The sequence below is a fragment of the Cornus florida genome, unplaced genomic scaffold, assembly GCF_030987335.1.
Source record: "Cornus florida cultivar Cherokee Brave unplaced genomic scaffold, ASM3098733v1 CherokeeBrave_3.0.0_Hap2_Chr05, whole genome shotgun sequence".
NCBI lineage: Eukaryota > Viridiplantae > Streptophyta > Magnoliopsida > Cornales > Cornaceae > Cornus > Cornus florida.
This window is the reverse complement of record NW_026775575.1, coordinates 3,645,334-3,670,330: the sequence shown is the minus strand read 5'-3', so window position 1 is coordinate 3,670,330 and position 24,997 is coordinate 3,645,334.

Genomic DNA, 24,997 nt, shown 5'->3' with positions numbered 1-24,997 from the left:
TCCCACCTCCTTCAACGGAGGATCCCCTACAAGCTTGCTTGGTTCACTTTGATTTTAAGGATTTTGATGTGGAGAAATCCATTCGGGAAGTCAACTCCTTGCTTGATATTCCATCACACTTTCCCTCTCCTTCATGGGAAGCACCGAATCCATCTCTGTCTTGGGATTTTCCATCTCCTTCCCATTCTTCACCAAAGTTACCTCAACATTTTGATAGTGAACCACTGGACAAGGGTAAGGCGAATGTTGATAGTTTGCCGGAAATTTTTCCTATCATTCCGGCCCAATCTATAATCATTGTCAAATATACTCAACCTGCGAATAAACCATTTGAGTATAGCGAGGTATGTGACGTGGAGATTGCAAATATGAAAGGTCATAATCCTCGCGTTGTTATTCAAGACAAAGACATTGAAAGAGACTCCATAATCTCGAACAAGTAACACCTTTGCTTAAATCTGAAAATAAAAAAAATGAGATTATAAGAGATACTCAAATCGTCTAAGGCCAAACTTGTTTCTCTTCGGAAGATCAATATCCCTCACCATTCATTGATCCAAGTTTGAGACCATATGAAGGAGGAAAGTTGAAAAAGGAGTGTTAAGGATCCATCTCCCCGATGGATCCCGATCTCGGTTCATCTAGTTATCGACATTAAATTTAGCACTTATGAGAAACAATTCTTCCAATTTCTAAGCTTCCTTCCTTCAAGTTGCCTTAGCCAAGAATTTCCTGGAAATTAGCTAAGTATAGCCAAAATGTGACCTCTTACAGAATTGTCTCAAATTGCATTACAAATGTCAATTTAGGCTTACTTAGTCATTTTAAGGTCTCGGTACCATTTTCGGAATTTTTCAAGGTTATTTCGGCAATTTTCTCAAAAATCAAAAATTCACGGGAATTTCGGACCCCAAATGAGAGCTTTTGCAAATGAGCTCCGAATCGCATTCCGATGGTTATGCACAGTGTCTAGGGTCCATAGGAGCTTAAATTTCTAATTGGGTAATTTTTGGACCCCTGCCTGACCTCCTTTAGGCCAAAAATCACTTCAACAAAGGGGTTCAACCCAGCAGCCTTATGGGCGCCTGCCATGAATATGCGGGCACCTGCCAAAACAGGCAGTAGGTTTTGAATTTTATGTGGCCCTGCCAAGCCTTGCTGGCCCCAGCCATGGGTCTTCATCCGCGCCGTGCGAGCACTCTTGACATTACGCGGGCGCCTGCCTTGCTTGCGATACGGGCGCTCGCCATGCTCCAGGTTTCATTAAAACCCCCAAAAGCCTAGACCAATTTTGAATCTTTTAAACTCCCTCCCTTTCATCATACAACCGCCTCTCACCCTCTCTTTCCCAAACCCTTCTTCCACTCCTCTCATCCTTCCTCACTTCATTCTCTCCCTTAACCATCTCCAACATCCTTCCTTCTTCCATCTTCCTCCTCATTCCATCATTCACCACCAACCAAAGGGGCCTTTTGTTCGCCATTATTGGGTAAGTTTATTCTCTTTCCTTCTTTCAATTTTTGATCAATGGAGGATGGGATTGATTATGTGGAGGTGTAGTATTTGTTTGGGGTTGTGTATTGCATTTACAGGCCAAAAATTTTGGGATTTCTCATCTCTAATCATCCTATGGCCCTCTTCCTTTTTGTCTTGCACACCAAGTGTTTGACGAATTGTCTAAACCAACTTCATCTCTCTAAATGGCACCACTTTTGGCATTATTTTGTTATCCATTTTAAACTTGTGGCTGAATTTCTTTTTATGTGTGTGGATTTGTGTTTTGTGTGGATTTTTATCTTTCAATAAAATTCATGTTTATGTTATTATTTCTATTTTATTTTTTCTTAAGAGACCTATGCTTTTACATGTGTATATTAGTTATGTTTTGATAGATCTTCATGTCCAAGTTTAAGGGAAACATTTGCGCATTCACATAGCTGGCACCCTTTGCCTTCGTCACTCCACTTGGTATTATTGTTCTTTTACCCTCTTTGCTCTTATTTTGATTTACTTGCCTTCACACATAGAGGACAATGTGACATTTAAGTTTAGGGGTATATTTTGGTATGCATTTTTGTTTGCATGCGCTAATTATTCATGTAAAGTAATAAAAATCATTTTTTAGAACGCAATAATAAAGTAATCTTGGAACTTGTTAGAGATTGAAACCTATGTTTAATACTTTGTGTACAAAGGTAAATGATAGTTTTGAAAATAAAGAAAAATATGAAATGATCATGTTGATTCAAATTGGTTTGTATAAATGCTTCAATTAGATTTTCGTTGGATTTCGTACTCTTCTACGCTTCACAATGCATAGATGCACATCGGAAACTTAATCGTGAGGCATGCAACCTAATTTACCTTGACCTTGGCTCAGTTCATTTGAATTGATGACCCTAACGAATGGATATTTTTGACATTGTTTGAAAATAAATAAAAAATAAAAAATATATGTATAAATAAAAATATAAATATAAATATGAATAAGGATAATGACTAGTTTAAGTTCGTAGTCTTGCTAACTCGAGTTATTAAGCCATTGGAGTGTCCTTACACTTAACACCCTAAAGCCATCCTGTTTGGGAGTTGCTGGCCTAACACTTGTTACATGGGTTGGTTAGAAAGCTTAAGGGACTCAGGCATTACACGGTCATTCACAAAAATAAAAATAAATAAATACAGTTCGTTGGAGTTCGTAGCCTTGCCAACTCGAGTTATTAAGCCCTTGGAGTGTCTTTACACTTAGCACCCTAAAGCTGTCCGGTTTGGGAGTTGCTGGCCTAACACTTGTTACATGGGTCAGTTAGAAAGCTTAAGGGACTTCGGCATTGCACGACTATAATATGTAAAAAAAATAAAAATGTGTGTATTTTGAATAAATCATGCCTTAGAGACCTCATTTAAAAGGGAAATTCAATGATTTAAAGACTTGTGTTTTGAAATTGGAAAAAGAAGGTAAAAGCCACATATTGGGAATCCGGTTCACTTTCATTAAAGTTAGAGTTGATTTCTATTAAAGAGATGACAATTGAAGTATTTATATAGACTATGATGATTGATGCATGAGAATTGAAATGTGTTTAGCTTTTGTGTTATATCAAGGCTTCATATACACAAGGTAGTCTATAAAATGATTTCGTCTCAAATATTCTATTTGTTTCAAGTTGCTAGTGAGCTGTGTGTGTATTTTCTTGCACCATGATTGATGCATGTTGATAGCATTTCAAATGTTGTCATTTTGTTAAGAGCTTCATTTTTGGTTTTTCTATGGGATTACCAAAATATAAGTTTGGGGGTGTGATAAACGCCGAATATGGCATATTCAAGCGCCCTTATTTGCATTAGTTAAGTCCATCAGTTGATCATATTGTATATATTAGCTTCATTTATGTGTTTTTTGTTTATTTTTAGGTTGTTCCCCAAAGATGGATAAAAAGTGAAGTTTTGTTGAGTTTGTGAAGAATCAAAGCACGTTGTTGCCGGGAACATTCATTTTTACCCAAGCCAGTGTCCCATTGAACTCCTGGTTATCCCTGCAAAAAGCGCTAGCCATGATCAGCGCGTTAACGTACCGAGCCAAAAGCAGCCTGGCAGTAGTGAAGTTTGATGTTATTCTTCATTTTTGACCCACCATACTTGAGAATTGGACTCATATTAAAACATGAAATACTTAGATCTTTGAGTTAGCTTTCCAACTCATCAAATGGTTCATCATTTACAGTTCGAAGCAGAGAGTTGTGGCCTTTTTACCAAAAGTAGCGTGGTAGTAGTGAAGTTCAACTTCGTTCTTCATTTTCGACCCACCACACTTGAGAATTTAACTTCCATTCATGAAATACTTAGATCTTTGAGTTAGATTTCCAAATCATCTAACGGTTTGTCATTTAGAGTTCGGAGCAGAAAGTTATGGCCTTTTTACCAAAGGTGCGCAGAGTTGAGGACAACTTGCGAGCGCCTGCCCGCCAAAATGGGTAGCGGGCTCATGAAGCCGTGGGTGCCCGCCCAGCACTACGAGCACCCGCCAATTTGTAGAGATCTGCTCACCCACTCCATGATTTTGCTCAAAGTTGTCCCCTTTGACTGAATGAATGGCTAGGTTTCCTTCTAGGGATTTCTAAGCCACGAATTAGGGGAGATAGATAAAATTTTTACGATATATTTGGTGGCTTGTATCATATATAAGGGGATACCACATTTTGTAAGGTTCTAGAGAGAGAAATATTATGAGCTTTAGGGTTTGTGTGTCTTGGAGCTCCTAGGTGTGAAAATGAAAGTGAAGACCACTTCTTCTCCTTCCTCCTTTACATCCATGCTTAACTAACTTCCTTTCTAGGGAGGTGATGAAGCCCTACTTTGTAAGCATGCCTTAGTTTTGATTTATTTTGGGGGAATGATGTATATATTTGGTCTTTCCATAATCTAGAGCCATACACATGTTGTAATGGATATTAATGTTTATAAATGATCATTTTGAGTTTATTATCTTGTCTTAGATTGTTTTCTCTTATGATCATATTGCTTGCATTTTCATAGTAACCATAGAAATAAGATTATGGAATGGTTTAAATGCATGTTATTTAGGAAATTTGATAGTCCATAGCTTAGGGCCTTCCTTTGATGGACTATACTTGGTTTTTAACTTCATGTGCTCTTATCATTTGATTAAAGGTTTGATAATCTCTAGCTTAGTAAGCATGTCTAAGGCTACACCCTAGTTTAGATAGTTTAAGCATGTACAACTTTGATAGGTTATTCTTGCCTATTGATTTCATGAATTTCTTGAATGTAATGTAGCAATTTTGTGTTGTTGCATTCCATGGTCACATATATATGTTGTCTCCCCAAGTAATCATAATTTAGCATGTTTATAGGGTAGGTAGTGGATTCACTTCCTTAGTCCACTCTACCTAAATTTCTTTCCTCTTAATTTCTTGCAATTTATGGTTTTATGCAATCTTTAATTCAAAGTCACCAAGTGACAAACCAAACAAAAACTCTTCACCTCTACCATCAAACTTAAAGTAATTTTACAATCTTGGTTGCCATAAACTAGCAATCCCAGTGGTTCGACTTACCCATCCAATAGCCCTATTTTACAATGATTTGTGCTATTGCAAATGGTTGATTATTATTGAAATAGTTAACGAGACCGATCACAAGTTAATTGTTTATTTGTTTGATTATTTATTTTATTAATTGTAATTATTTATTTTAAGTTAATGGATTGGTGTTGACCTTATTTGGAGGGCCTTGTTGGGTTGTATTGTAATTAAAGTCCATGCAGTATATTAAAGCCCATGCCTATGTAGTATATTATTAAAGCTCATGTAGTAAATTATTAAAGCTCATATAAGTTCATGTAGTATATTATATGTATTTTTATTTTATTTTATTTTATGATTATTATTATATATATTTATTTAGAATCATTTTTATTAGGGTTAGTATCATACGTATAATGAAAAAAAAAAGAGAGAATTGAGAGGCAAAAAGGAAGAATACAAAACAACTAATCTAAGGCTGCTGGAGTTGGAGAAGAAGACCGGAGAAGTTTATTGCTTGATTTTCAATCCAAAAATCCTAAGGCGAGTTCTTTTCTACTCTTTCCCTTAGAACCTATAAGCTTTGCGCCTTATGCTTGACTTAACATTAAAGTATTTTTGCGATTTTTGTTGGAGCCTGAAACGAAGTCCGATTATTCTCAAATCTTAAATTTGGTAGATTTTATTGATTTTGTTTCTTATTCTATTTTTTCAGAAATTTTAGAACTTTATTTTTTGGCTTACTATTGGAATTGCTTTCAGCACCCTAAAACTCAAAAAGATTTAAATGATGAATTGAATATAGAGTGTATACTTGATAAATAATATTAATCATATTTAAAACATACTAGGTATTGTATTAAAAGATAATAATCGTAGTTGGAGTATATGGTGTAATATGATAAACGCTATTAAGCATAAATATTCATTCTCTTTAATAAATGATACTTATCATACAGTTTTTATTATTGAATTTTTTGATAAATGATATTAATCATATTATAAATGATGTTAACAATAATGTGATTTATTGTGATTTATGATATTAACTATATTATAAATGATATTTATCATAATCAGATTTAATGGGATTTATGATATTAATCTTGTTATTTATGATGATTGATTTTAATGAGATTGTAGTTATATTTATGACACTAATCATATTGGAGCATTATGTGATATTGTAATAGATGATGTTAATCATGTCTTTCTATTCTTAAATGATGATTATCATATTAATGATTTGTACTATGCACAATGATGAGATTATTTAACTTATATATTGTAAATGATAATAATCATTCATATATGAGTTGCGTACATTGTGGAGAATATGTGGGTGGGCTAATAAGTATAGACTCACTTTTATTATCTGGTTTGGTGGTCGTGTTGTATGCGGTGTCATTGTTGGGATATGGTTATGATGTTTGTGGTGGATATATGAGTTGGCTAATAAGTTTAATCTTATATATACTATGCCATTATTATATATGACTATTGTTGCCCAAGAATGGACTCTAAGGGGGGTGACTAGAGTCCTTGTCTAACTATGGCAGATTTAAAAAAAATGTAATTTTAGTTTAGATAATTATGAGCTAAACAAAATAAGCTTATAAATGTAGTAGGAAGCAGTGGCTTATTTTCAGTTTATAGAATTCCAATTTTCAACAATTAAATTATAGCTATTGTGCAATGCAAGAGATATTAATTCAGCAACTGAATAACACAATTATAAGAGAGATAAGGGAAAAGAAATTGCAAACATGGACATGGCGATTTTAGCAAGGTTCGAAAACTCTTACTCATCGGCTCAAGATCCCTCTTGAGACTTCCCAATCTACTATGGCTCTACCTTACTAGTGGAGAGCAAACCTTGACTAGAAACAACTCCTTGTTTCTTCTTGCTAATAGACAACCACTCTTAGTCTTCCTTTGGGCCAAACCAGCCTTTACAATAACTTTGCTAAGAGAATCTCCTTCTCTTAGGCTTACAACAAAAATATAGAAATGTTTACAAGTCTCTTTCTCTTAGCTTGATCTTACAAAAAATACACTCTCTAGAGAATCAAATGATATGAGTGAAGCTCACTTTCTAAATGAGATGGATGTGAGAGATCAATAACAGAACTGTAGCTAGGTGTATGAATGAGATTTGCAGAACTCAAGCTTAGTTCAAAGGTGTGAAATATTGCTCTGTATTTCATGGGCATTCTATTATATCTCTGGAAGACTTCTTAGCTGAAAGTATATAGCCCTTCCTTAGACAGAATAGCCGTTGTAATATCCTCCTTCATGATTAAGACATTTCAAGAGTGCTAGAATATGATCATTATGTCAGTATAGCTTTGACTACTAGAATGAGTCGATATAGTTGTGAACTAAATTGACTGAATTCAAGACTAAGTCAACTCAGTTGGAAACTGAGTCAGCTAAGTTGCCTGTTTACTGGATTCTAAAAATATATGCTCTCAGCCCAAACAAGTCGACTTGTTCAGAGAATAAGTCAGCTCGATTGATAAAGGAGTCGACTTGATTGCTAATTAAGTTAACTTAAGTAAGGTTCCAGTTTTTACAACTCTCAGACAATACAAGTCGACTTCTACAGAGATTGAGTCGGCTCAATTATTGACCTAGTCAACTTGGTTGATGAAAGAGTCGACTTAGTTGAGCTTTAGCTTGTTTACATGCTGCTCTAAGTTGATTCTATATTTGAATGCTTAATGACAATTCATATATGAGTGTATAGCATCTCAAATAGCATGATAGAGAAGGATTAAAGTGTATAAGTGATGCATGATCCTAGTTTGATCTTCAATTGATTTCACCGATTATTTACACTTGAATTCCTAAGTCTCTAACCAATCCATCTACCCTATTGGTAAGCATTGATGATCATTGAGGCTTCTGAAACTTACACCAGTTCTGAGTTGCTTTAGTGACATGATTCATAATGAGTCTTACTGTAACTTCAATGTATTTGATATGATTGTGTTTTGGACTTAACATTCCTTTTTCATTTTGTTTCTTTTTTATCTAGCATTAAACTCAATGTAAACATTAGTATATTGAACACCATAAATGGTTTGTTATCATAAAAGTACTAGATTACCCTTAGGAGAAATCCGTAGGGTCAATAATCTTCCCCTTTTTGATGATGACAAAGCATTGATGTGTTCTTTATAAACACTGGAAGTGTTTTTGAGAAATACTCCCTCTATCAATAAGTATTAGTTAGAACACATCATTTAACAAATACACATGTTTCGATAAACCATTGAAAATATGAATTATGTTCTTTTGAGCATGTTATTTAAGTGATTAGAGATTTTCAATCTCCCCCTGTCATTATCCATATTTATATTATATTTGAATGAGAAGCATAAGTAGCATACAGAGTAATATATAACAAAATTTAAGTCAATTCATTCAATATGAAGTTCAGTACATGATTGACATTGTAATACAACAAAACAACTAGCATGTAGGAATTACCAAAAAATAGCATAAAATCCTATATTAGTCCTAGGAAACTAAACTGCCCTAACCTACACATCAACAACTTTCTCCCCCTTTGGTAGCATCAAAAAGGGGGGAGGTTTATATTTCAGTAAATCTCGGATAAGTTTGCCTTTAAGTCATAGTAGTTGAGGACTAGAGTATCAAGGTCGGGCGACATTGTGTTAACAAGATCGGTGAGTGTGTCCATCTTTGCTTCCATCCTACGTGAGATGGCAAGCTGCTCTAGAAGAATGTCATAAGTGGAAGGCTTATTGGGTGGGATGGCATTAGTATCAAGCTGAGGATTAGCTCCTCCACCTCCTAAGGGCTCATTACCAGCCTCATCATCAGAGCTTTGAAGCTTTTCTTAAGCTTCATCGTCACTATCCTCATCTATTGGTTCTTCTCCCCTAGCTAAGGCATCTTCCCATTTTGTATGTGTAATAACCCTAATTTTAAAAGGATAGTCTCGGCATTTTAATTATTGTTTTATGTCATTTTTTAGTAATTATTTGCTTATTTGCTTATTATTTAAATTGGTTTATTATTTACCTGATTTAATTATTTAAATTGCCTTATTTGGTTAATTGTTTTATTTTAATTGAATGGGTTATTTAATTGTTTATTTAATGGTATTTTCATTTTATAATTGGAAATTGTTTTAATGGTTTAATTTGGGTTTTTTGTTTTAGGGTGTCACATTTTTTAGCCGACTTAGGTATATAATGCATTGTCTTTTCCCGTCTCTTAATTAAATTAGACTAAGGGTTTAGACAAGTATATATATATTAGTATTGGTCTGCCAAGGGTTTTGGAGAACCCTATTCACGTATTGGAGGCAAAAAGAGAAACAGATGAGTCGAGAACAGTAGGAATTGCCAATAGTATAGCAAGACGACGGTGAAAGGTTTCAGACTGAGACCTGCAGGCAAGTTCTATTCCTAACTCTCATCCTTTGACTCGTGTTCTTTACATGCCTAACACAATTCTAGGGGTAAATGAACATTAAAATTAAACTGGTTTGCATGTTTGAATTGTTCTCAGCAGTATGTGTTTATGAACTGTTAATTGTTTGTTTTACATTCTTCTTGCATAATTCATGATTTAATTGATGTCAATTGATGAATAAAGAATTTAATTAGTTTTGGAACACCTTGGGAAACACTAAAATTATTCTGGTTTGCATGGTTGATTTGCTTTAAACAATAGATGTTCATGAATGGTTAATTGCTCGTTTTAAATTCTTTTTGCGTAATTCATGTTTTAATTGATATCAGTAAATGAATAAAGAATTTAATTATTTCTAAAACACACTAGAACCTAGTTCAAACACCTAGGAACCCTAGAAATGGAGGATAGATGTCTGGGAAGTAACCGGACTTGAAGACAATGAAGGAACAGGAGGAGAGCCGGCTCCCGTTGTAAGGGAGCAGGCTCCATCAAGGAGGGAGCCAGCTCTAAAGGCTTTGGAGGTGGCTCCCTCAAGGAGGGAGCCGGCTCCATGCACTAGGGAGGCAGCTCCTTAGATTTATTTATTTATTTTTTTTTTCGGCTTTTCAGTGAGCTATTTGGCTACGGTGCTTGGATTTTTACGTTTTCATATTCAAGTAGAAGCTATATTGGGGGTATTAAAAGATGTTCTAAGCCTTAGTTAACCCTCTGAGAGTAGGATAATGCAAAAAAAACAAACAGATGCTTATACTTGAACCATAGATAATTGTTAACTAAACTAGTTTACTGTTTCTGGATGGAAAGGACTTTAAATTACTTAATCTTAAGATAACAATTCTTAGTGATAATTTCTCAGTTAATCATGTCCCAGTGTTATAAAATAAGCATGTGAATTTATATATTCTAGTATGCTTATTTGGAATTAAATTAGTTTACTGTTTCTGGGTGGGAAGGATTATAAATTGTTTAATCTTAGGATAGCAATTCTCGGAGATGATTTTTCAGTTAATCATGTTCTAGTGTCATAAAATAAACATGTGAACTTATATATTCTGTTATGGTTACTCAGAATTACTTGGTTTACATGTATGACCTGTACTATCAATTATTGGACATTGCGGAGTAGTATCGAATAAGCCTGTTAATTTACAACATTTTATCATGCTTAATATGGAACAATTGATGTTTATACTTAATGTTTTGTTATCAATTATGGAATATATGAATTAGTTGATAGTTACATTTATTACTCGTTTTATCAACTGCTGGATGTTTGGATTGTATGCACCGGTATGGGACGGTGGCATATTAGGGATGGATTAGCTCAAATCGGTAAGTCCTACCTATTTTGGAATAAGGGTACGGATTATAAAAATAAAATCCTATTTATATGGAAGTCTATGCTACTGAACAAGCTGAACGGCTAACTGGATTTCCTATGGATGGATAGGATGGGACTTTAAATATATATTTATGGTACCGCGATATGAGCCTGAGTCTCAGAGTCGACGGTTAAGGAGCATATATGCAGTAGGATGTGTAACTGGATATGATAGGTTGAGGTATACCCTGTTAGGCTTAGGTACTCATGCCCACTCAGGTGCGTTTGCATGTTGCCTTCTATTCAGGTTGAGACCCCCTTTATAGTCCAGTGAGAGTCCCGTAGTGTGGATATATGTATATGCACGGATTCTATAGCTATTATTGAGTTGGTTAGGATGTACATGCGTATCGAGTCTATATTTGGATTGTAGTAGGATAGAACTTGTTCGTGGGCCTAACCCACTTCTATTTTGTTCAGGTGTTTGTCAGTTCCGGGCTCAGAGCTGGTTCATTCTGAGCAGAGACGGTCATTCATTCTTCCGACAACGTAGGATCTCTGTTCATGATTTAGTACTGGATTTCTTTTAGTTTTTTCATTTCAGTCTGTGATTTTATTAGGGGTCCACTAGATGGATTCCCGAGTTGTTAACTTGGAGGTTTTGGATTGGCAGATCATTACTCATTTTTATTTCAGATGGTTTTGGGATTATTGGATTTTAAATATTTACTTTTTAAGGGATTATATTTTAGAATTCTTTCAGCTGTTAATTGTTTATTTCGTATTCTGTTTTGTAATCTGTGTTCATTTAAATATTAATTGTTTGATATTTCACTCGAGTTTGGGCTTGGGCCTGATCAACCCATGTCTCAGATTCGAGGGTTATCACAGTATGCTTAGTGTAGAACCATTTGCCTTCTTCATCTTTTTTAAGCCCCATCAGTTCCATTTGGGTGGAACTGAACTTGTCCCTAGGCTCAAGCTGCTTTGATTCTTCAAATAAGAGGAAAATTCCATCTTGTGAATAGGAGAGTCAAGGGTATGACGTAGAAGAGAAATCCAGCCTTCTTTTGCTTACACTTAAGCATGTGATGGAGCATAACATAGGCGAAGTCGAAATAATTAACGTTGAGAACACACCACATTAGAAATACTTCCATCCTAGAGACACTAGAGTGATTCCCGAACTTGGGAAGAAAGGTGTAGGTGATGATGTTGTGGAGCACTCGGGCTTCAAGAGTGAGCTATTTAGCTTTAATGCAAGAGATGTTGGTAAGGGTTTTATTATACCAAATTTAATGTACAGCTTTGTATCTATTGAACTCAAGCCCATTAAACCAGGAATAAAAGGAATAATGTTGAATTCCTCCTCTGAATGTTTCGAATGCATCCCCTAGCTCTTCAACACCGAATGTGTGTGAAACTATCCCCAGAAATGTACGAAGATCCCACGTTTTGCCAACTCTCTCAAGGTGTGTATAGAACACCTTCATATTGTGTGGGTAATAGGAACTATCCAATCTGACAAATTATTCCAATCCAATATCTTTAAATAATTTGTGTAACGACCCAGTCATTTGCCTTCCTTTCCTTTTTCTTGAAATTTTACGAATGAATTTTTTTCGTTTAATTTTCTTTTCTGAGCTCTGCTTCGTGTCGCTTAGTGTTATCTCGAGTGCTTAGAATTGGTTCCTGAGACTCTTTCATGTGAATTGACAACTCCCTTTGAGGACCAAGTCATTTTCGCATTTTTCGTTTTCGGACACTATGCGCTATTTTGTCTTTTTCCTATTCTGTCATTTTCCCTATTTCGTCTTATCTCCGTTTGTTAGTTTTTGGCACGACTTCACTTCTCATGCTCGGAGTTGGTTTTTCACTTCACGTGCCTTCATATTGAGTGGTTTCCTCGAAATACGTATCTTTACTTTTGCAAGAAAGTACTCTAGTTGCTCCAAGTGTCCACAGGGGCATAGATGCACAATTCTTCAGAATCTTTTTCATTTCTTGGGGTGTTTTTCGTATATATCTTTTGAAGATATTTTATTTTAGGAGCATCTAAGAAAATATCTTTTGGAAGATATTTTCATTCTGGGGCAGTTTCGCAGTTAACCCTTTTTGTAGGGGCCATTGTGCAATTAACAAAAGTTCTTGCAAAAATGTCTCGTCTGGAGCTTGGATCCTTGTACGGGATTCATTTTCACTTTTCGTGGACTCATAAATTCATAGAATTTCCTTCTGGTCATTTTTCTCTAGTTTCAGAGTTTTTGGACCCGATTGCCGCCGAACTTGTTTGGGACCTAACTTTCTGTTCGGGACTCAGTTTTCAACGCCGTTTCTTCCGTTGTTTATATTTTCTCATGTTGAATCTTTTTTGTTCACAGAGTTTTTCCGTTTGAGCGCGTTTGCTCAAAATTCACTTTTCCGAACCCGGCGGGGCCCTTTCGGGGCAGTTTTTGAGACTTACTATAAATAGGATGCCCTAAAGTGAAAAATCAGATTTTGGTCATCTTCCCCACCTCTCTTGGCTGGATCTCCTAGCAGCCATGGCTGCCACTTTCTCTCTCCTCCTTTGGTCCACTTTTCCTTGGTAGAAATCCTTCGGCCTTAGCATTTATTGCTTTCCTCGACATGCTCTACCTTTTGCCCTTATTAGAATCCATTTCTGACGATTTTTTGAGTTCGGGTTTGGAGTCAAGTTGAGATTTTCATGGGACTTCTTGCGGATTCTTGTTCACGGTGTTGTCCCCGACAAAATCTCTCGGTTATGTCGAATTTGGAGCACTTTTATTTTAGTGGGCCTTTGGGATTTTCATCTCAAATTGATGTAGGAGATGTTCTAGGTTTAAATTCTTATTATATAGCATGCTTGTGATGTTTATACTACTTGTTTGCATGATTAAATATAAAATCTAGAGATTTTATTATTTATTTTTCTTGTACGGGATCTAATTTTCCCGATTGCTCATGACTTGGTTTAAACATGTAGCGAGATTTTATATTGCCCCTTGATATGTTCACTGTCGTGTATTAAAATTGGAACATTTGAAAAAGTATGAAAGATTTTATTTAATATTTATCTTAGGTGAAAGATTAATTCACATGGCCTTAACTAGCTTGAAATTAATATGTGTTAGCATATTATATTAGGCCTTGGCATGCTGTTCAACATGGTTGAATTGGAAAGTAACTGGAGGTGTTTTAAAAATTAGTAATTATTAATTAATTTGATTAATTAATTTGCCCCGAGTGTACTATTCACTCCATTTGAATTCCGACTTGATTTTCTTGATCTACATGACATATAGCTTCACATATATTTGATTTAGAATATTCGGTTAGGTTTTGGCACCTTTTATTTAATTAAATTCCATGTTTAAGATTTAGTCCTCATGGTGATATACAGCTTGGAATTGTATTGTGGAATGCTAGAAAATTAAGCTTAGGTATAGTTGTTCACATATATTAAATTGGATTAATTGCATGGGAATTGCAACTTTTAATTTATATTTAACTATAGTGAAAGGTTAAGTCACATGGTCTTAAATTGAATGAAATAAACTTGTAATGAGATATTACATTAGTCGTTGGCATGTTTTCCAACATAGGTTAATTTGAGAGCATTTGGTTAAGTTTGAAAATCTAGAGATTTTAATTAAAAGAATTAATTAAAATCTATTTTGTGGTCCCATTAGCTTAATTAAGATTTTAACTTGATATTTGTGTTGGCCAAGACTTGTTGACTAGTATATATTAATTGTGGACCATTCGAAGTCGCTTTAGAACCTTGGTAATTAAATTAGCATAATTTAATTAGAGTTCTACTTTGTTGTTTCAATAACCTAATTGAGTTTTAGAATGGATATAGGTGATGACCATGCCATGTTCTTTAATATGTATTAATTTGAGGTTATTTGGAATTGAATTAGAATCTAGGGGAAATTAAATTTCTTTTATTTAATTAAATTCTATCGAATTGAGCCATGGATTTAATTGTGTTTGAAAGTCGTTTCTATATCAAAATCTTGGACATGGACTTGTTGTATATTCATTTGGTTATATTTTGAGCATTGGATAACATAGTTGCTATGTTTATACTCATGAGAATATGTTTTCCTTATTGAATATATTATTGCCTTGTGTAATGATTTGCACATTTCGTATTTAACATCATTCATGCATTGCGTGTAACGAATCGCACACTGAAGATTCGACATTCATCACATCATATTAGTTGTGGACTTAGAGCATGTATTGTATAGGTTTCCAAATTTGGTTGTGCTTGGTAGATAGTTGATTATCTTGCATATTCCTGTTGATATATGCATTGTTGCACAACTTGTAGATTTTGGAAACTTGGGGATGTCATTGTTTGGCTATAGCTAGGACGTGGTTCTAGTACGGGGGATAGTCCCTCTATATAGTCTAGTGCGCACATAGGGAGGTTACCCATGGGCTAGTAACCCTAAAGTAACTATGTTGTCGGTCTGATCCGGCGTGACGTACGAGTATCCACTTTGTTTGATTTCGCATTTTATTTTCAAGTTGATAACTAGATGATGTTGTAACTTGTTGTTTCTTATTTTTCATTCCATTTTAAGTTACAGGATGTTAACTTTGCGAAATTGTGCTTTATGCGTTGTATTGGAAGTTCCAATATTGGTTAAATTGCATTGATATTGAAAATCATGTTTTGACGTTCTAATAAAGCTTAGGATTGATCCTATTGATTCATTTATAACATAGACGTTAAGTGGCATGAACCACTACTGTTATTTTGTGCTTTAAATTCTAAGTTGATGGCTTTGAGAACTTAAACCTTGTTGCATTGTATAACATGCTCTTTTGCTGTTGAATTGCATGGATAATGCGATTCTTGTTAACTTGTATTCAAATATGCTTTTGTCATGTTGTATAGATTACTCTAGACCTAGTTCAATTGTATTGAAAATGCAATTCATGCTAATCTATGCTCAAGCATTCTTCTTGTCGTGTTTTTTAGATTATCCTAACCATGATTCGTTTCATACACGTATGTATATTATGATTCTTGTTGCTTAGACTCTAAGGTAGCTTAAGATGCTCCCCAAGTCTCACTTGGACATAGACGTTAGGTGGCATGAGCCCCTTTAACATGTTTCACCTTAAGGTGATAAATTTGTAAAATGCTAGGTCGATGCAGATCATCTCCTACGAGTAGCTTTATGTTACTCACCCCTACAATACTGGGGCATATTTCAGGTACGAAGACTTGGTTCATGACGCCTAGCATTCCTTGGATGTCGTGTAGCTTTCAAGTTTCCATTTCATGCGAATGTTAGCATGAAATGTCATTTTGTAGACTTATGTGTCAAAATATGTATATTTGATTCCATGTATGTAATGTGTACTTAAGTACACTTCTTTCAATTTATTTGATATGTATGAGATGAGGCCAGAGGCCAATAACCATTATATTGTGTTCTATGTACTTTTTAACTTCGCGAAATATTGTAAAAATCTTGAAAAATCGCAAGTCATTGTTTCACCATGGTTGCATCGGGTATGGGAATTCCATTTTCATTCTTTCATAGGGTCTTATTAATCATGTTTGAAGTGTGTCCAAGGGCCAAATGGTCATTTGATCCCGTTTTGTATTTTTGGATTCCGAGTTTTCATTCCAAGTTCCATTTTTGCCTTTTTGCCCGTTGGGGGGTCGGATTTTGTATCGGTGGTATTTTTAAGTCGTGGACCATTGTAGCACGTCCAAATAGGTAAGTTACGTTTGTGTGCATGGTCATTTCCGGACAAAATCTTATCGTTTGTGTTTTGAGCCTCTTGTGAATTCATTTCGCATTTTGTTTGCATATTCTGATCAAGGGCTATTATAGACTTTTCACGGTGGTTTTATTTTTTTCTTTCAACATGGTCGCTTGGAAAACATGATTTTATGGGGGGTTTCTTTTTTGTGTTTTTCCAGAAAATGTCGTCTTAGTGCTGGAAATTGATCGCAAAGTTCAGCTTTTCTGTTTTTTTTAGCAGCTTTTTGGACCTCCATGACCAGATTTCATGGAGGGCATTTTGGGCATTCCATATTGCATTTTTTTTTAATTCTCTTATGATGCATGTAGAAAATTAAATTTTGAGGGGGGTTTCTTCTTTGTGTATTTACAAAAAAATTCATCTTCTAGTCCGTTTTTGATCTCAGTTGCAGACAGTCACTGTAGCAACTTTTAACCCTCTTGTTCAGTTCTGATCTAGGGGTATTTTGGGAATTTCACAGTGAGTTTTTTTTGATTCCGTCTGTTAGGTCTGGTAGAAAACTCAATTTTAGGGGGGGTTTCTTCTTCGTGTTTTTCCAGAAAATCTCGTCTTGACCTCCGTTTCAAGCCTCAGTTCTGAGCAGATCAAAAAAAATGTAGCAGCAGCCAAGGCTTACCACCAACCATGTCTTTGGGCGCCGGCATGCGCGCCGGTGGGCTCCCGTATGGGCGCCGTGTGCTCCATGGCCTTCGTCGGGCCGCCGCGACGTCTCAACTTCAAACCCTCGTTTCTCCCTCGTCCGGACTCCAAATCGAGTGAACTTTTTTTTGAACTTGACTAATTTTTCGCTATCTTTCCAACGGTTTGCTCGGTTGCACCCAGATCTTTCTGGATAATTACCAGGTTACCCTTTTAGCCTTAAGTGCTCATTTTTCTTCGTCAGGCCGTTTCTCCTTTATCCGGACTCCGAATCATGCGATTATTGAGTCCACCTTGATTAGTTTTTCGTTGTCCTTCCTACGGTGTGCTCGGTGGCACCCGAATCTACAATTTTCAAAAATGACTATTTTGCCCCTGGGGGCTTATTTGTCATATTTTCAATTTTTTGCTTCCGCATCAGTTCTTGTTGAGTTCCACGACCTCATGGAAGGTCACTTTGACTTCTTAGCGTCTTATTTTCTGTTTTCGCTTCCACATTCGGATCCGTTATCGGATCATCCTTACAGTTCATCACAGGACACGCTGGCCTAAAAACCAGGGTCGTCACAGGTGGTATCAATGCGTCCGGGTTCGAATACCTTGGACGATGGGTTTTGGGTGCATATCATGCTCATGTTGTTTTGCTTTGATTTGTCATTTGTATCTTGATAACATGTCTTGTATGATAACATGTTCACATGTTCAGGTGTTTTGAGACATCTATCATTGGCTGAGCATGCTTTTGTGTATTTGTGCTTCCTAAAAACATGTTATGTGTCATTATCATGTTCTGGTGTGATAACATGTCTGCGTGCTTCTTGATAACATGTTTGATTTGATAACATGCCTATTTGCTTATGTGGCAACTTGTTTACTACTTGTGTGAGTAGATAGTTATGCTATGTTGCATGTTACTTGTTTACTTTATGTCAGGTTTTTGCATTGTCTCTTAGGATCTATCGTATCCCTTGGATGCGTTCTTGTTTCACGAGTTTCTTCCTTGGATAAGAGAAATTCATTCTGTGAGGACCCATGTAGGGAACCTTCTTGTCTATTCTGTTGGTTGATGCGAGTGAGGCTCATGTGAGCATAGACGACTGTGATTCATTTCCTTTTCCTTGTCTGGTGGAGTGAGACGTGGGCCAGGGAAGCACCATTTCATTTCCTTTTCCATCGTGGCTTTTAGATCTAAGGCCTTAAGCATAATGGTGCAAGTGTCATTGTTGTCAGAGTTTTGGGATTAGCTACCCCAACTCTCGCAGATGCCTGGTTCCCGCGGTGCTTTTGTTAATGATCATTTTCGACATTGATGTCATTCGTATCAATAGGTTTCTCAGAGTTGACCTGGTTGGGGCATGTTATGAACTAGTGCCTTATACCGTCATGCTACCTTGCTGACGAGTAAGTGTGGGCGGGTTCTGGTCACTGTTCGTATTGCCTTATCACTCTTTTCTTTCACTGTGTTTGACGTTTTGTTTTCTAGGGATTCTCTCGGTGGTTGACGTTGAGTTAACGTGCCAGTTCGTATGAGGTGTTGTCTCAGCTCATGGTTTCGCGTTCCTTCAGTTGATCTTTAGACTTCAGGATTTGTCCTTCAGTGCGTTGTGAGCTATCCTTTGATTTGACCTTTTGTTCGGTCATTATTCTGTTCTCTTTGGTATGTTCCTAATTTTGGGGACGAAATTCTTTTAAGGAGGGTAGGTTGTAACGACCCAGTCATTTGCCTTCCTTTCCTTTTTCTTGAAATTTTACGAATGAATTTTTTTCGTTTAATTTTCTTTTCTGAGCCCTGTTTCATGTCGCTTAGTGTCATCTCGAGTGCTCGAAATTGGTTCCTAATACTCTTTCATGTGAATTGACAACTCCCTTTGAGGACCGAGTCATTTTCGCATTTTTCGTTTTTCGGACACTATGCGCTATTTAGTCTTTTCCCTATTCTGTCATTTTTCCTATTTTGTCTTATCTCCGTTTGTCAGTTTTTGGCACAACCACACTTCTCATGCTCGGAGTTGGTTTTTGACTTCACGTGCCTTCATCTTAAGTGGTTTTCTCGAAATACGTATCTTTACTTTTGCAATAAAGTACTCTGGTTGCTCCCGGTGTCCACAGGGGCATAGATGCATAATTCTTCAGAATCTTTTCATTTCTTGGGATGTTTTTTGTAAATATCTTTTGAAGATATTTTATTTCAGGGGCATCTAAGAAAATATCTTTTGGAAGATATTTTCATTCTGGGGCAGTTTCTTAGTTAACCCTTTTTGTAGGGGCCATTGTGCAATTAACAAAAGTTATTGCAAAAATGTCTCGTCTGGAGCCTGGATCCTCGTACGGGATTCATTTTCACTTTTCGTTGACTCGTAAATTCATAGAATTTTCTTCTAGTCATTTTTCTCCAGTTTCAGAGTTTTTGGACCCGGTTGCCGCCGAACTTGTTCGGGACATAACTTTCTGCTCGGGACTCAGTTTTCAACGCCGTTTCTTCCGTTATTCATATTTTCTCATGTTGAATCTTTTTTGTTCATAGAGTTTTTCCGTTTAAGCGCGTTTGCTCAAAATCCACTTTTCCGGACCTGGAGGGGCCCTTTCAGGGCAGTTTTTGAGACTTACTATAAATAGGATGCCCTAAAGTGAAAAATCAGATTTTGGTCATCTTCCCCACCTCTCTTGGCTGGATCTCCTAGCAGCCGTGGCTGTCACTTTCTCTCTCCTCCTTTGGTCCACTTTTCCTTGGTAGAAATCCTTCGGCCTTAGCATTTAATGCTTCCCTCGACGTGCTCTACCTTTTGCCCTTATTAGAATCCATTTCTGATGATTTTTCGAGTTCAGGTTTGGAGTCAAGTTGAGATTTTCATGGGGCTTCTTGCGGATTCTTGTTCACGGTGTTGTCCCCGACAAAACCTCTCGGTATCGTCGAATTTGGAGCACTTTTATTTTAGTGGGCCTTTGGGATTTTCATCTCAAATTGAGGTAGGAGATGTTCTAGGTTTAAATTCTTCTTATATAGAATGTTTGTGATGCTTATACTACTTGTTTGCATGATTAAATATAAAATCTAGAGATTTTATTATTTATTTTTCTTGTACAAGATCTAATTTTCCCAGTTGCTCATGACTTGGTTTAAACATGTAGGATGATATTATATTGCCCCTTGATATGCTTATTGTCGTGTATTAAAATTGGAACATTTGAATAAGTATTAAAGATTTTATTTAATATTTATCTTAGGTGAAAGATTAATTCACATGGCCTTAACTAGCTTGAAATTAATATCCGTTAGCATATTATATTAGGCCTTGCCATACTCTTCAACATAGTTGAATTTGAAAGTAATTGGAGGTGTTTTGAAAATTAGTAATTATTAATTAATTTGATTAATTAATTTGCCCCGAGTGCACTATTCACTCTATTTAAATTCCGACTTGATATTCTTGATCTACATGCCATATAGCTTCACATATATTTGATTTAGAATATTCGGCTAGGTTTTGAAACCTTTTATTTAATTAAATTCCATGTTTAAGATTTAATCCTCATGGTGATATACAACTTGGAATTATATTGTGGCGTGCTAGAAAATTAAGCTTAGGTATAGTCGTTCACATATCTTAAATTGGGATTAATACATGGAAATTGCAACTTTTAATATATATTTAACTTTAGTGAAAGGTTAAGTCACATGGTCTTAAATTGAATGAAATAAACTTGTAATGTGATATTACATTAGTCATTGGTATGTTTTCCAACATAGGTTAATTTGAGAGCATTTGGTTAAGTTTGAAAATTTAGAGATTTTAATTAAAAGAATTAATTAAAATCTATTTTGTGGTCCCATTAGCTTAATTAAGATTTTAATTTGATATTTGTATTGGCCATAACTTGTTTACTAGTATATATTAATTGTGGACCATTTGAAGTTGCTTTAGAACCTTGGTAATTAAATTAGCATGATTTAATTAGAGTTCTACTTTGTTGTTCCAATAACTTAATTGAGTTTTAGAATGAATATAGGTGATGACCATGCTATGTTCTTTAATATGTATTAATTTGAGGTTATTTGGAATTGAATTAGAATTTAGGGGAATTTAATTATTTTTATTTAATTAAATTCTATCGAATTGAGCCATGGATTTAATTATGTTTGAAAGTCGTTTATATATCAAAATCCTGAACATGGACTTGTTGTATATTCATTTGGTTATGTTTTGAGCATTGGATAACATAGTTGCTATGTTTATACTCATGAGAATATGTTTTCCTTATTGAATATATTGTTGCCTTGTGTAATGATTTGCACATTTCGTATTTAAAATCATTCATGCATTGCGTGTAACGAATCGCACACTGAAGATTCGACATTCACCACATCATATTAGTTGTGGACTTAGAGCATGTATTGTATAGGTTTTCAAATTTGGTTGTTCTTGGTAGAGAGTTGATTATCTTGCATATTCCTGTTGATATATGCATTGTTGCACAACTTGTTGATTTTGGAAACTTAGGGATGTCGTTGTTTGGCTATAGCTAGGACGTGGTTCTAGTACGGGGGATAGTCCCTCTATATAGTCTAGTGCGCATATAGGGAGGTTACCCATAGACTAGTAACCCTAAAGTAACTATGTTGTTGGTCCGGCGTGACGTCCGAGAATCCACTTTGTTTGATTTCCCATTTCATTTTCAAGTTGATAACTAGATGATGTTGTAATTTGTTATTTCTTATTTGTCGTTCTATTTTAAGTTACAGGATGTTAACTTTGTGAAATTATGCTTTATGCGTTGTATTGGAAGTTCCAATGTTAGTTAAATTGCATCGATATTGAAAATCGTGTTTTGACGTTCTAATAAAGCTTAGGATTGATCCTATTGATTCATTTATAACATAAACGTTAGGTGGCATGAACCACTACTGTTATTTTGTGCTTTAGATTCTAAGTTAATGGCTTTTGAGAACTTAAACCTTGTTGCATTGTATAACATGCTCTTATGTAGCAAGCGTTAGGCCAACAACTCCCAAACCAGATGGCTTTAGGGTGTTAAGTGTAGAGACACTCCAAAGGGCTTAATAGCTCAAGTTGGAAAGGTTACGAACTCTAGCGAACCATGTTTATTACAATTTTTTTTTAATGACCGTGCAATGTTTAAGTCCTTTAAGCTTTCTAACCAACTCCTATAGCAAGCGTTAGGCCAACATCTCCCAAACCAGACGGCTTTAGGCTGTTAAGTGTAGAGACACTCCTAGGGCTTAATAGCTCGAGTTGGAAAGGCTACGAACGTCAACTGGTCATTATTTTCTTTCCTTCTCAGTTTTTATTTATTTATTTTATTTTTATTTTTATTTTTTTTAGATTCATGCCAAAAGTATTCTTCCATTAGGTTCATCAAATCAGATTAACTAGGCCAAGATCAAGGTCAATCAAGTTGCATGCCTCACAGTTAAGTTTCCAATGTGCATCTGTGCATTGTGAAGCTTAAAAGAGTGTCAAATCCAGCGAGAATCTAATTGAGACATTTATACAGACTAATTTGAATCTACATGATCATTTCAACTCAAATTTTTCTTTATTTTCAAAAATGTCATAATTGCTTCTATACACAAGGTATTAAACATATGCTTCATCTCCAACAGGTTTCAAATTACAATATCATTGCTTAGCAAAAATGCAAAACCAAAAATGCATAAATGCACCCCCAAACTTGAATGTCACATTGTCCTCAATGTGAGAAGACAAGTAAATGAAAATAAGAACAGAGAGGGTTGAAGAACAATAATACCAAGCGGAGTGAGGAAGGCAAAGGTTTCCATCTATGTGAATGTGCAAGTGCTTCCCCCAAACTTGGACATGAAGACCTAGCAAAACATAACTAATATACAAATGTAAAAGCATAGGCTCTTAAGAAAAATCAAAACAGAATTAAAAACACTAACCTGAATTGTAGTGCAAGATAAAAATCCAAACAAAACACAAATGCAGACATTAGCCACAAGTGTAAAATGGATAGCAAAAGAATGCCAAAAGTGTGCCATATTTTTTTTTTTTTGAATGGCATGCATGAGGGTGTTGTGGAGGAATTGAGGATGGGGTTGATTGAGTATGAAAGGTGGTGGGTGGTTAGGGAGTGAAGGTGCGGAGAGAGAGATGGTGGCATGCATGGTGGGGTGAGGTGAGGAAGTTTGGTGAGGTTGGTTGGATGGTTGGGAAAAAAGAGGATGCCGAGGGGGGCATGCATGGGGGTTGCATGGTGTTGGTGTGTGTAGATGCCGAGAGAGAGAAGGCTTGTGTGAGGGTTGATTGGTGAATGAGAGAGGGGTGAAGTTTGGGGTGGTGGTCGGTTTGGTTGGTGTGTGCATGGTGTTGATGTGAATGGTTGGGATTGTGTTGGGAGGGTGGTCGTGGAAGGCATGCATGGTTAAGGATGATGAGGGGTTGCCAAGAGGTTAGTTTGTGGGTTGAGGTGGTGCAAGTTGATGGTGCATACAAGATGCCGAGAGGGTGGGGTTGGTGTTGGAAGCTGAGGGAAATGAGGTGTGGGTTGCTTGGGTTGCATAAGGATTGCATGGTGGATGAGATAGAAAGATTGGTGATTGGGTGTGTTGAATGAGAGAGAGAAAAGGTGGAGGTTGGTTGGTTTTGGGTTCATGCATGGGAGTTGCCGAGATGAGGGGGCATGGTTGTGTGGCTTGGTAGGGAAAGGGATGGTTGAGAGGGATGGCATGCATGCTGTTAGAGGAGGTTGTGGGTTGGAGAAGAGAGAAGATGGCGGAGTTGGTGTTTGATTGAGGTTGCATAGTGGAGTAGGTTGAAGGAGGGAGATAGGAGTGGATGCCGAGAGGGTAGGGTGTTGTAAGGTTGGTTGATGCTTGGTTTGCATGGTTGGATGGTGCCGATGGTGGTTGGTTGTATGGTTGGATGCCTTGGGTGAGAAAGAGATTTCGAGCACTCGAAATGGGATTTCGAGTGCTCGATTTGAAGACAGAGAGTTCGGTATGTTGGGTTGCAGTGGGATAGCAGCTGCGAGCACTCGAAGCTTGGCCTTCGAGTGCTCGAATTGGAGACAGTGGTTGCGGGATGTTGGGCTGAAAATTTAGAGCACTCTAAATGGAAGCTAGAGTGCTCTAAATGAAGGCAGTGAGCTTGGGATTGATGGTTCACATTTAGAGCACTCCAAATGGGAGCTAGAGTGCTCTAAATGAAGGCAGTAGCTTGGGATGAGATTGGTTCACATTTAGAGCACTCTAAAATGGAATTAGAGTGCTCTAAATACAAGCAGCAGCCTCGGAATGATGATGGAGAAGTTTGGAGCAATCCAAATGGAAGCTAGAGCGCTCCAAACTTGGGCAGTGAGCATGCAAAATTAGTGTGGTAATTTGGAGCAATCTGAATGGGATTTGGAGGGCATGAAATTGGCTCAGTAGGCTAGGGGGTGAGCTCGGCTGTGAGGACTGAAGCAAGGAGTGAAAGGGAAAACATGCAAGACAGTGAGCACCATAAAAGTTGAATTTGTTGCAATGGAATATGGAATGTGAGCAACATGGAAATGGAAGCTATTCAAAATGGAGTCCATGCATGGAAATTCCATGCATTTGCATTTGCAATCTCATTCCATGGGAGACAGTGAGCACTATTGCATGCATTTTCATGCATTTTGATGCATTTGCAACATCATTCCAAGAATTTTGCAAGTTGGCGACTTGGAAACAAAAAATTTTTGCATGTCATTCCCATGGAATGGAAGAATTTCTGAA